The following is a 13,067-nucleotide window of genomic DNA, read 5'->3' as shown; positions in this document are numbered from 1 at the left end:
CCAAAAGATATCTGCACTCCTATGTTCATTGCAACATTATTCACAACAGCCGAGCTACGGGAATAACCAAAATGTCCATCAACAGATGAGTGGATAAAGACAAGGTGTATGTATTATGTAGGAATACGATTCAGTCATGAAAGAAAGGGGGAAATCCTGCCATTTGCGACAACATGGATGGAACTCGAGAGGATTATATTAGATGAAATAAGTGAGGTGGGGAAAGATAAATATTGTATGGTCTTACATGTAGAATCTAAAACAAAACCACCAGAGTAGAATGATGATTGCCAGGAGCTGTGGGGCCTGAGAGAAATACAGAGATGGCAGTCAAAGGCTACAAACTTCCAGTTAGAAATTAAAAAGTTGGGGATCCCTGGGTGGCGCAGCGGTTTGGCGCCTGCCTTTGGCCCAGGGCGCGATCCTGGAGACCCGGGATCGAGTCCCACGTCGGGCTCCCGGTGCATGGAGCCTGCTTCTCCCTCTGCCTGTGTCTCTGCCTCTCTCTCTCTCACTGTGTGCCTATCATAAATAAATAAAAATTAAAAAAAAAAAGAAATGAAAAAGTTCATTTTAATGAACTAATTAAATGTTCAGCATGGTGACTACAGTTAACACTACTGTACTGTATACTGAAAGTTGCCAAGAGAGTAAATCTTAAATGTTCTCGCCACGAAAAAGAAATGGTAATTATGTGAGGTAATGGGAATGTTAACTAAAGCTATGGTAGCGATCATTTTGCAATATATAAATCAAAGCAGTATCTTGTGCACCTTAAACTCACACAATGTCATAAAGCAATTACAGCTCAATAAAGCTGGAAAAGACAAAAGGAGTTTTCAAATTCCGCTCTTCGGGAGGAAGGCCGTGCCGCCTCCTAGTGGCGGTATCTAGAAAGGCGGTGTTGATCAACCCTCGAGACCCGGTGCAACGTTAGGCACCTGCAAGTTGCAGGCTCGTCTCGGAGCCTCCAGGTCCTGCGGAAGCTCGGCGTGTTGCTGCCCCCCAGCGGTGAGCGCGCCGGCGCGGCTTCCCGGCTTCCCTCCCAGGCTGAAATCCGAGGGCTATGGAAGGGAACTAGGGGTGGTGGAAGGGGAGGAGGGCGGGGGCGGGGGTGACTGGGTGACGGGCACTGAGGGGGGCACTTGACGGGATGAGCACTGGGTGTTATTCTGTATGTTGGCAAATTGAGCACCAATAAAAAATAAATTTATTATTATTATTATTATCTATTATTTAAATTATTATTAAAATTATTATTATTTATTATTATTATTATTATTATTAAAAATGAAACGAGCCGCGGGCTCTCGTCCTGCCTTCCAGCCTCCGGAAATAATGCAGGAGGCAGGAGGGATGTCAGGCCCGGCACTAGGAGGCCTGCACTGGGATGTCCCTCAGCCGAGAGTCAGGATCCCAGCACTTTCCCCGTCAATGCCATTCCCCTACTGTGGATGCAAAATGAACACAACGAGGAAAAGAGGATAGAGTGGGACTTTCAGCAGCGACCCAGGGCCAAGTTGTCTTTTTAAAAAAAAAAAATGAGTTTAGGTCACCTAAACTCCCCTTGGTTGGGGGAGAGAGGCGGGTGTCTCTAGTAGACAAAGGGTGACATGTCCATCACAGTTGAGTTCCTCTTTTAATTCTACAGGTGTTTTGGTTGGTTGTTTTAGTTTTGGGTGTTTCGCTTGTTTTTTTGGTTTCCCAACCCAAGGTTTTGAAAGAGGATTTGCTCGACCCCCATTTTGGCCTCAGTCTGCACTTTCTACTTGAGGAAGTTCTTCTTTCCAGCTTATCTCTTAACTCAGACAAAAGACTCTGGAGAAAGCACCCTGTGATAGGAACTGAAATTCTACCCCCAAGCAATAAGGTGTTTTCGGCCCAATGACCCCTGCCTCACATTTTCCTTATATAAATCTAGAAGTATTTTCAGCACTTTGGACACAGTCTTTGTGATGTTAGTCCACTGTCTTCTCACTGTTGGCTTCACTGATATAATATTCCTTTGGATTTTGTCTGGGGAGAGTAGCCAAATCTGGTCCGTTTGGGACCGCCAGATCCAGATGCTCTTGGACCCCTTTGCCCTGGTTACAGTTTCCTTTTCTCTTTTTTTTTTTTTCTCTCTCTCTCTTTCACCTTATTTTTCTCCCTGGATTCACCTGCTCTGATAGCTCTAAACCTCTGTGTCATCGGGCAGCCGGGGTGGCTCAGTGGTTTAGCGCAGCCTTCAGCCCAGGGCCTGATCCTGGAGACCCGGAATCAAGTCCCGTGTCAGGCTCCCTGCATGGAGGGAGCTTCTCTCTCTCTCTCTCTCTCTCTCTCTCTCTCTCTCTCTCTCATAAATAAAGAAAAATCTTTAAAAAAAAATAAACCTCTGTGTCATCATCTTTCCAAGTCTAGAACCAAGACTCATGCAGCCTTGGAGGACTGTGGCATAAATACCAGTGTATTTAAAATGAGCCCATATTGGGGCACCTGGGTGGCTCAGATGGTTGGGCATCTGCCTTTGGCTCAGGTCGAGATCTCAGGGTCCTGGGATCTAGTCCTGTATCAAGCCCCTCAACTTAGCCTCCACCTCAGGCTCCCTGCTCAGCAGAGTCGCTTCTCCCTCTCCCTCTGCTGCTCCCCCTGCATGTGCGCTCACGCTCTCTCTCTCTCTCTCAAATAAATAAAATAAAATAAATCTTTAAAATAAAATGAGCTCAATAAAATAAAATAAAATAAGCTCATATTCTCCCTTGTTCTTTTCATCATTCCTCTCTGCTTCTCACAGATACACCCAAGTCCATTGTCATGGAAGTGAATAGTTTCACTATATAAACGGAGAGGGATGACCAACCAACAGAAGACAAGCTTGAGCCTGAAAACAACTCTGTAGAGTATGGAAGCCATGATGTCTCAAAGGCTATAAACACCACTATTTGTGAGACATATCCTGACTCTCAGTATGTTAAGATGAGAAAAACTTTAGAGTTCCTCTGCATATATATAAACAATGCCCAATCTTCTATGGCACTCCCAGTCCTTCCCAACCCAGTGGACTTCACATCCTATTGCTCTCCATGAATGGATGTTCTTTTCATACCACTTGGGATTAGAACCTTGCCCATTGGGCAGGTAGCCTTTAAAATGGCCCCTAATCATCACTGCCTTCTAGTATTCATGTCTCTCTTGTAATCTTCTGTTAAGTGCAGGCTGGACCTGGTGATTTCCTCCCAAATATAGCTGGGTGGAGTCAAAAGCTGAGTCAGGCTTTGCTGAAGCTGAGACCTGGAGGCTGTCAGATAACTATGCTCCTCATAGCTGGGCATCAAGTCCTTTTATTCAAGGGAGAACTGAACGGTTAGTATCAAACAAATCAAATATACCAAAAAGCCAGTGTTCATGCCAAATACTTAAAAACTAACAAAATCTTTATTAATCACCATTGGATGTTGCTAGGGCATACCTTTTCTCTGCAAATTGACAAAGGGCAAGAATTAAACATTTATTCATTGCCATATGAATTGCATTGTAGTCTAAGAAAACAATTACCGAAAGTACATACTTATGGTAGACATCTAATGATAAATGAAGAGAAATGGTAGGATGAAGTGATCATCATTTTGCAACCCCCAAATGATATAATGGATCTAGGTGATAATCATTAACAGATGCTAATGCCACCAAGTAATACATTAATGTGAGCAAATGCAACAGAAGAAGGATCAAACCTATATCACTTAAATCCAGTTACAATTTTTTTAAAATATTTTGTTTATTTATTCATGAGAGACATAGAGATAGACAGAGACAGAGGCAGAGGGAGAAGCAGGCTCCATGCAGGGAGCCTGATGTGAGACTTGATCCCGGGACTCCAGGATCACGCCCTGGGCTGAAGGTGGCGCTAAACCACTGAGCCACTGGGACTGCCCTCCAGTTACAATGATTAATCTCACCATAAGATATTATGTGCCTTTTAATTAACAGTGAGACACAGCATCACATATGAAGTATTTTTGCCTATAAAATTCAAACTAGGGGATCCCTGGGTGGCTCAGCAGTTTGGTGCCTGCCTTCGGCCTAGGGGGTGATCCTGGAGTCCTGGGATTGAGTCTAACATCAGGCTCCCTGCATGGAGCCTGCTTCTCCCTCTGCCTGTGTCTCTGCCTCTCTTTCTGTGTGTGTGTCTCTCGTGAATAGATTTTTAAAATCTTTAAAAATAAAATAAAATAAAATAAAATTCAAACTAAATCTAACAAACATCAAGATCCTATGTTCACAGAGCTATGAATAATGAAAGAATAATTAAACAGCACACAGGAAGTGATCAGTCAAATCCAAAAAATGGAAAATTCTACAGGGTAAATTACCTACATTTTTCAACAATAAAAGGCAAGAAAAAGGGCCTTGGTAAATTGCTACAAATAAAAGGGATGCTGGGTGGCTCAGTGGCTCAGGGTTTGGGATCCAGTCCCACATGGGGCTCCTTGCATGGAGCCTACTTCTCCCTCTGCCTATGTCTCTGCCTCTCTCTCTCTCTATCTCTCATGAATAAATAAAATATTTAAAAAAAATTATGAGGCAAATCAACCAGATGCAATGTGTAGATCTTCTCTGAATCCTGATTTTAAAAAATCAACTGAAAAAAGGGCATTTTTAAGACTGGGGGCAATTTGGGACCCCTGGGTGGCTTACTGGTTGAGCATCTGCCTTTGGCTCAGGGCCTGATCCCGGTCTGGGGATCAAGTTCCACATTGGGCTCCTTGCGAGGAGCCTGCTTCTCCCTCTGTCTATGTCTCTGCCTCTCTCTCAATGTCTCTCATGAATAAATAAATAAAATCTTTAAAAAATAGACTGGGGGCAATTTGAACATATACTTATTATTATATAATACTAAAATTATTGTTAAAACATAAGATATAATAATGGCAATATGATTATTGGGAAAAGTCCTGGTGTGTTATATAGATGCTGTAGAATTGAGAGTGAATGATACAATGTCTATTATTTACTTTAGAATACTCTGGGTGGGGCACCTGGGTGGCTCGGTTGGTTAAGCATCTGCCTGGGGTCCTGATCTCAGGGTCCTGGGATCAAGCTCCACAGCAGCCTCAGGCTCTCCACTCAGTGGGGAGTCTGTTTCTCCCTATCCCTCTGCTGCAGTTGTGTGTTCTCTCTCTCTCTCTCTCTCTGTCAAATGGGTAAATAAAATCTTAAAAAAAAAATACTCTGAGGGTAAAAAAATATAAAGGCTAGAAGAAACAAAATTGCCAAATGTTGTAAAGTTAAAATCTGGTGGATGGATACAATAAGGTTCAATAAACTATCTTCCTCTGTGGGTATACTTGTATTTTCTTTCTTTCTTTCTTTTTTTTTTCTAAAGATTTTATTTACTCATTCATGAGAGACACAGAGAGAGGCAGAGGCATAGGCAGAGACTTAGGCAGAGGGAGAAGCAGCCTGCCTGCAGGGAGCAGGATGAGGGACTCAATCCCAGGATCCTGGGATCATGACCTGAGCCAAAGGCAGACACTCAACCACTGAGCCACCCAGGCATCCCTAGTTGTATTTTTCCACAAATTTTAAAAATAAAAATAGAACTGAATCAAAAGGTGTCCCACACATATGAATATAAGTCAGTCAAAACTTGATGATAGGGGATCCCTGGGTGGCGCAGCGGTTTGGCGCCTGCCTTTGGCCCAGGGCGGGATCCTGGAGACCCGGGATCGAGTCCCACGTCGGGCTCCCGGTGCATGGAGCCTGCTTCTCCCTCTGCCTATGTCTCTGCCTCTCTCTCTCTCTCTCTCTCTCTCTCTCTCTCTCTCTCTCTCTCTCTCTGGCTATCATAAATAAATAAAAAAATTAAAAAAAAACTTGATGATAGTTTACCTGTGTATATATAAAATATACATTCCAAATATGTTTAAAAATCAGTTGAGGGGCACCTAGGTTGCTCACTTGGTTAAGCATCTGCCTTCAGCTCAGGTCATGATCCCAGGGTTCTGGGATTGAGCCCCATGTTGGCCTCCCTGCTCAGTGGGGAGCCTTCTTCTCCTTCTCCCTCTGCCCCTCCCCTAGCTCATGTGTGCACTCCCACAGCATGCTGTTAAGTAATTAAATCATTTTAAAAAATCAGTTGAGCTCCTAATGTCAGATTCAGCAAATATCTGACATGAAATGTGCTTAATGTCATATGCATTTACTATACATCGGGAGTTTCTCTGAACTTCAGAGCCTTAGCTAATCCAAGGGGGAGATTTGGTCAATGTTTACAACCATGTATGAGGGCCGATATACCTCTTTGTTCTCACCCTGAAACATTATCATATATTTTGCCATTGTACCTTGTTGATAATGGATGCTGAGCATCTGCAGATGCACACCCCATTGCTGATTTTCCCTGTAGCAACTTCTTTCTGGTGCACCCACAACACAGGCTAGCTGTTCTTCCCCTCTCCCTTAGATTTCAGCTGTGACTAGGTTCAAACAATTCTGAGTTGGCCTCACCCCACTAACAACCCAGGCAGGGCTCTTCTATTTGTGAATCTTTTTCAGATATTCAATTCAGCTGTGAGAATCCTAAATTGCTCCCATAATACCTTTCAACTAACTAGAGCTTTCAATCATCTGCCATCTTTACTATTGTTCAATTTTTCTATTTTGCTATTTCTCATTTATTATTTCTACTGTAGTCTATTTCTCCCCCTACAGTTAAGCAAACAAAAATCTGGCTTTGAAGGGAGGTATCACATTTAAAATATTTCTTTCTGGTCATCAAATCATCTCTGGCAATGTTCACAGCTCAGCTGTGCTCTGAGTGGTTGGTCTCTTGACTGTCTTTGCTCTCCCCCTAGGACCTAAGGTCTGAAAGCTATAGGCAGTTTCTTCATCTTTGTGTGGCGTGGCTCCCAGTACAGCACCTGGAACATGGAAAGGTACCAAGATGTGCTTCCTCAGTGTTGGGGATAACTAGATAAATGTTTAGCGGAGAAAATCCATAACTTATCCACGGGTTCTTCCGTCAATAGGTTGCTTGACACAGATGAGGAGGGACGTATCACAATGCAATACACTATAGATTATGATTTACTCAGGAAAACAGATAATTCATTTAGAGAAAGAAAAACCCCCCTAAAAAGCAGTGTTTAACATTTGTTCTCATTAAGATTATCGTTCTATCCATAATATTGAGAATAATGATAATCACAGAAATAATTGAGCAAATTAAAGTCATGAAACCTTGGGACGCCTGGGTGGCTCAGCGGTTTAGCGCCTGCCTTCCACCAGGGGGATGATCCTAGGGTCCCCGGATCGAGTCCCACGGGGGGCTCCCTGCGTGGAGCCTGCTTCTCCCTCTGCCTGTGTCTCTGCCTCTCTCTCTTTCTCACTCTCTCTCATGAATAAAGTCTTTACAAATAAATAAATTGACGAAAGCTACCTAGTAATGAGGAAATGATATGCCCCCCATTTCAGAGACGACATAGAGAGGTGAGATAATCTGCGGAGGGTCACTCATCTAGAAATGGGTGGGACTTCCCCCTTGATCCAAGCAGTCCCTTTCTGGAGCTTCTGGCAGTAACACACACTGGTTCAAACACTGCCTGAAGTCTTGAATTAAGCAATTTGTCAGGAGAAGGCAACATCGGGAAAGTGAAAGTCCATTTTAAGAACTGGTCCTCGGTGGCGCTGCGGTTTAGCGCCACCTGCAGCCCAGGGCTTGATCCTGGAGACCTGGGATCGAGTCCCACGTCAGGCTCCTGCTTCTCCCTCCTCCAGTGTCTCTGCCTCTCTCTCTATGTCTATCATAAATAAATAAATAAATCTTAAAAAAAAAAAGAACTGGGTCACCACCCCCGCAACCTCCTTCGTATCACAAATGATCTTTTGTCCCTCCTCCCATTCATCGCTCTGCTTGGAGACCTGGGTTTGTGTTCCCGTTACAACACCACAACCCAGTGTCCCCCAAACAGTTTTCTTTTCCAGATGCACTAATACTTTGTATTTTCAATCAACCACGAAGAGAATTCGACCCTGGATATGTTCATCCGAGGTGACTGGTTTTCATTGGCATATATCATCGGGTCTTCGGACGCAACTATGCGGCGGGAGCTGGCCGCTACACCGCAGCCCTCCCCGGCCGTGGGCAGGGGCCCCGCCGCCGGCCCGAGCTCCGCGTCTCCGCGGAGGCCGCCCCCCTTCGCTCGGGACCCACCGCCCAGGCTCCAACTGGGAAAGGCTTTCCCGTCCCGACCGGTGACGGACGCGGGGAGCCTGCAGACCTGAAGCCCGGCGCCCCGCCGCCCCCCATCAGGGGACCCACGAGGCAGCCGAGGCGCCCCCAGGCCAGCGGGACGCCCCTGGGGAGCCTGCAGCCACCTGCCCCCACCCCCGGAGCCTCCCTCCAGGGCCACCCAGGCCGGGGCTCTCCGGAGGGCCGCCATCGCGGGTGCCAAGGCCCAGGGTCCGGGGCGCTGTGGCCCAGACGGCCCTGGCCACCAGGGAGCCCTGCGGTGTCCGCTGAGACCTTCTCGGCGCAGCATCCTCGGCGAGCGACAGCTCTGCGTGTGCACCAGAACCGCGGAAGCAATTTTGTCATCTGAGTCCTTAGATGGTTTCATCCCGCTGCCCGGGGGCCGAGAACAAGGCCCCAGTCCCGTGTCCCCCCCGGGCGCCCGCGGTCTGTCTGCCGGGGAAGGGCGAGGCGCGGGACCCTCAGCCGCCGGGGAGCCGCGTGGCCTCCATCCCGGGGGCGCCTCCATCCCGGGGGCACCCCCCCCCCGGGGCTCCGCCTTCCCCACCCCCTCCTCCTCCTGTCCGAGCCCACCCAGAAGGTCAGGGCTCCTCGGGCGCTGGCCAAATCCCAGCCAGTGCCCCCCACTTAACGGCTCTGCGAGCTCCCTGCCCAGCGGGCCCCGCGCAAAGTCTCTAAGGTGCAGGCCCTGGGCGGCCGGACCTGCGCACGTGGCCTGGGACACCAGCTGCCCCGCGGACAGCGCGGCGGAGAGCGCGGCCTGGGGTTCCCCGCGGGCTCGCTCGCACTCCCGAGGGGCCGTGACTGCCGCTACCGAGGGACTCGAATTAGAGTACCCTCGAGAACGGATCAGGTTCAGCATGTGCGACCCCTTGGGAGTTCCCGAACCAGATGAATTCCTTTTTTTTTTTTTTTTAAGATTTTTTATTTATTTATGAGAAAGAGAGAGAGGGAGAAGCAGGCTCCATGCAGGGAGCCCGACATGGGACTCGATCCCAGGTCTCCAGGATCACGCCCTGGGCCGAAGGTGGCCCTAAACCGCCGAGCCACGCAGGGATCCCCAACTAGATGAATTCTAAGACTAGAATCAAACTACGCATCTGGCCCCAGTGTTTCTGAGAAGCTATTGCAAACTTGTCGGTTTTCTAGTTACAATACATATGCATATAAATACGTAACAGAAATGGAGCAATAGGGCGGCCGGGGTGGCTCAGTGGTTTAGCGCTGCCTTCAGTCCAGGGCGTGATCCTGGAGACCCCAGATCGAGTCCCATGTCGGGCTCCCTGCATGGGGCCTGCTTCTCCCTCTGCCTGTGTCCTGCCTCTGTGTGTGTGTGTGTGTGTGTGTTTCTCATGAATAAATAAATAAAATCTTTAAAAAAAGTGGGGGGGCAGCCCTGGTGGCGCAGCGGTTTAGCGCCGCCTGCAGCCCAAGGTGTGATCCTGGAGACCCAGGATCAAGTCCCACGTCCCGCTTCCTGCGTGGAGCCTTCTTCTCCCTCTGCCTGTGTCTCTGCCTCTCTCTCTCTGAATGAATAAATAAATAAATCTTTAAAAAAATAAATAAATAAAATTTAAAAAAATAAAAAAAAGGAGCAATAGGGACGCCTGGGTGGCTCAGCGGTTGAGCGTCTGCCTTCGGCTCAGGTCGTGGTCCCGGGATCTCGGGGTTTTGGGATCGAGTCTCTGAGTCTCCGGTAAGGCTCCTTGTGGGGAGCCTGCTTCTCCCTCTGCTTATGTCTCTGTCTCTCATCAATCAATTAATCAATCAATCTTTTAAAAAATAAATGCAATCATTTTTTAAATGGAGCAATAATATAATTCCCCTATGTAGCCAGCTTTTTCATTCATTTCTTGTAGCTACAAAATGAATTTTTTTAAAAAAGCTTTTATTTATCTATTTGACAGAGGGATAAAGAGCATAAGTTGGGGGAGCCACAGGGAGAGGGAGAAGCAGACCCTCAATAAGCAGGGAGGCCCGCTGTGGGGCTCCATTCCAGGACACCCCCCCCATCATGACTTGCGAGGAAGGCGAAGGCTTAACCCACTGAACCTTAACCCACCTACCTGCTTAACCCACCTACCTGCCCCCAAAATGAATTTTCTTAATTTCATTTACCCAGTAGGGGTTTGAAACGATTCATTTTAAATTTCCTGTTGTTACACTCTTTCCAGTTCCTAGTTTTGACTGTAAGCATGCTGAACTTGCGGGCTTACTATGTGTGTAGGGGGAGATGTGTGCTTGTTTGTGTGCTGTGTGTAAGAGGCTGCCAATTCAGTTTTGTTTTTAGAGGATATGTGCTTTGTAAGTTTCTTTACCCCTTTATCTCACTGTGTGACTACCAAATACAGCCCCACTTTCAGGATATGAAGTATATATTACCTTACAATGTGAAGGTCATTGGTAATATCGATGTACAATATCTTCAATTTGGTAGGTGAAAGATACATGCGGTGGTTTCAATTTCTGCTTTTTTTAATTTTTAGGAATTTGAACCTTGTTTAATAAACTTAAAGAGAAATGTATGTGATATGAATGGTATTTTGCTTTCAACAAAACCGAGTAGCTAAATTTTACTAGTTTGAGATTCAGTTTAAATTCCCTGACTGATGTTTACTGGGAGCTGCCTTGAGTTCTTTGCCAAGTGGGCTTCTGCAGAGGTCAGCTAGCCGAAGGTATCCTGCATCAGCAAAGCAAGCATGAGACAAGAGTCAGAGAGAGAGAGAGAGAGAGAGTATGAGTAGGCTGAGGCAGGAATCAGGTTAAGCATGAAGTCTTTTTCTTAGACAATTTTCTTGCTTGGTCTAGCTAAGGTGCTATACTTTGGTCTTTAGTTTCAGGGTCCTCTCAACCCTTCACCTCACAGCCAGCAGCCAGCACCAGCGTCAGCCCCTAACCAAATCAGATTCTGGATGCCCCAATCTCTGGACTACTTTGTGCCCATAGATTGGAGAAGCTCCTTGCTCTGTCTCAGGAACCCTATTAACACATACAGAAAAGATTCAAATTCTTTATTAAAATGGCTTATTTAGGGGCACCTGGGTGGCTCAGTGACTGAGCATCTGCCTTTGGCTCAGGGCATGATCCTGGGGTCCTGGGATCAAGTCCTGCTTTGGGCTCCCTATGGGGAGCCTGCTTCTCCCTCTGCCTATATCTCTGCCTCTCTCTATGTCTCACATGAATAAATAAAATCTCAAAAAAAGTGGCTCATTTAATTCTTGATGGGAGGATGTGTAAGAAAGGAAACATGTAAAATTTCAAGATGGTATATTGAGAGAAATTTTCCCTCTTTTTAAGTTTATGGTCTCATCCAAAAATCATGATTAATATAAAACAAAGATTCTTTTTAAAAAAATTATTTTATTGGAGTTCAATTTGCCAACATTTAGCATAACACCCAGTGCTCATTCCACCAAGTGCCCCCCTCAGTGCCCATCAGTCACCCCACCCCCCCCGCCCACCTCCCCTTCCACTACCCCTTGTTCATTTCCCAGAGTTAGGTGTCTCTCATGCTTTGTCACCCTCACTGATATTTTCACTTATTTTCTCTTCTTTCCCTTTATTCCCTTTCACTAATTTTTATATTCCCCAAATGAATGAGACCATGTAATGTTTGTCCTTTTCTGACTGACTTACTTCACTCAGCATAGTACCCTCCAGTTCCATCCACGTTGAAGCAAATGGTGAGTATTTGTCATTTCTAACGGCTGAGTAATATTCCATTGTATACATAAACCACATCTTCTTTATCCATTCATCTTTCGATGGACACTGAGGCTCCTTCCACAGTTTGGCTATTGTGGACATGGCTGCTATAAACATCGGGGTGCAGGTGTCCCCACATTTCACTGCATCTGTATCTTTGGGGTAAATCCCCAGCAGTGCAATTGCTGGGTCGTAGGGCAGGTCTATTTTTAACTCTTTGAGGAACCTCCACACAGTTTTCCAGAGTGGCTGTACCAGTTCACATTCCCACCAACAGTGTAAGAGGGTTCCCCTTTCCCCACATCCTCTCCAACATTTGTGGTTTCCTGCCTTGTTAATTTTCCCCATTCTCACTGGTGTGAGGTGGTATCTCATTGTGGTTTTGATTTGTATTTCCCTGATGGCAAGTGATGCAGAGCATTTTCTCATGTGCATGTTGGCCATGTCTATGTCTTCCTCTGTGAGATTTCTCTTCATGTCTTTTGCCCATTTCATGATTGGATTGTTTGTTTCTTTGGTGTTGAGTTTAATAAGTTCTTTATAGATCTTGGATACTAGCCCTTTATCTGATAGGTCATTTGCAAATATCTTCTCCCATTCTGTAGGTTATCTTTTATTTTTTTTTCTGTAGGTTATCTTTTAGTTTAAAACAAAGATTCTTAAAATATCCTAAAAACAGAAAGAAAAACTAAATATTTACATATTATTAAGGAAATCTAGATTCATTCTCCTAAGATTGTCAAAGGGAAAAGATTGTAATAAGTTAATGTAATGTTGAATGTGATATCACTGTTATATTTCTTTTTTTAAAAGATTATTATTTTAGAGAGGGAGAGGCAGTGGGAGAGGGAGAGAATCTCAAGCAGACTCCCTGCTGAGTGGGGAGGTCTGGAGCTCAACCCTTGGGGCTAGATCTCACAACCCTGTGATCATGACCTGAGCTGAAATCAAGAGTGGAATGCTTAACCGACTGAGTCACCCAGGTGCCTCCCTGTTGTATTTCTTTTTACGCTTTTTTTTAGGAACAGAAATGAAATATGCTCAAATAGTGTAAGCATAACATAATTTATTAGGGGATTTTTTTTTAATTTCATGGAATAATGAGAACACAGAGTTTTGCCTGAACATC

This window comes from Nyctereutes procyonoides, unplaced genomic scaffold (assembly GCF_905146905.1).
Source record: "Nyctereutes procyonoides isolate TBG_1078 unplaced genomic scaffold, NYPRO_anot_genome, whole genome shotgun sequence".
In the NCBI taxonomy this organism is placed as follows: domain Eukaryota; kingdom Metazoa; phylum Chordata; class Mammalia; order Carnivora; family Canidae; genus Nyctereutes; species Nyctereutes procyonoides.
Note: the sequence above shows the minus strand (reverse complement) of the source record.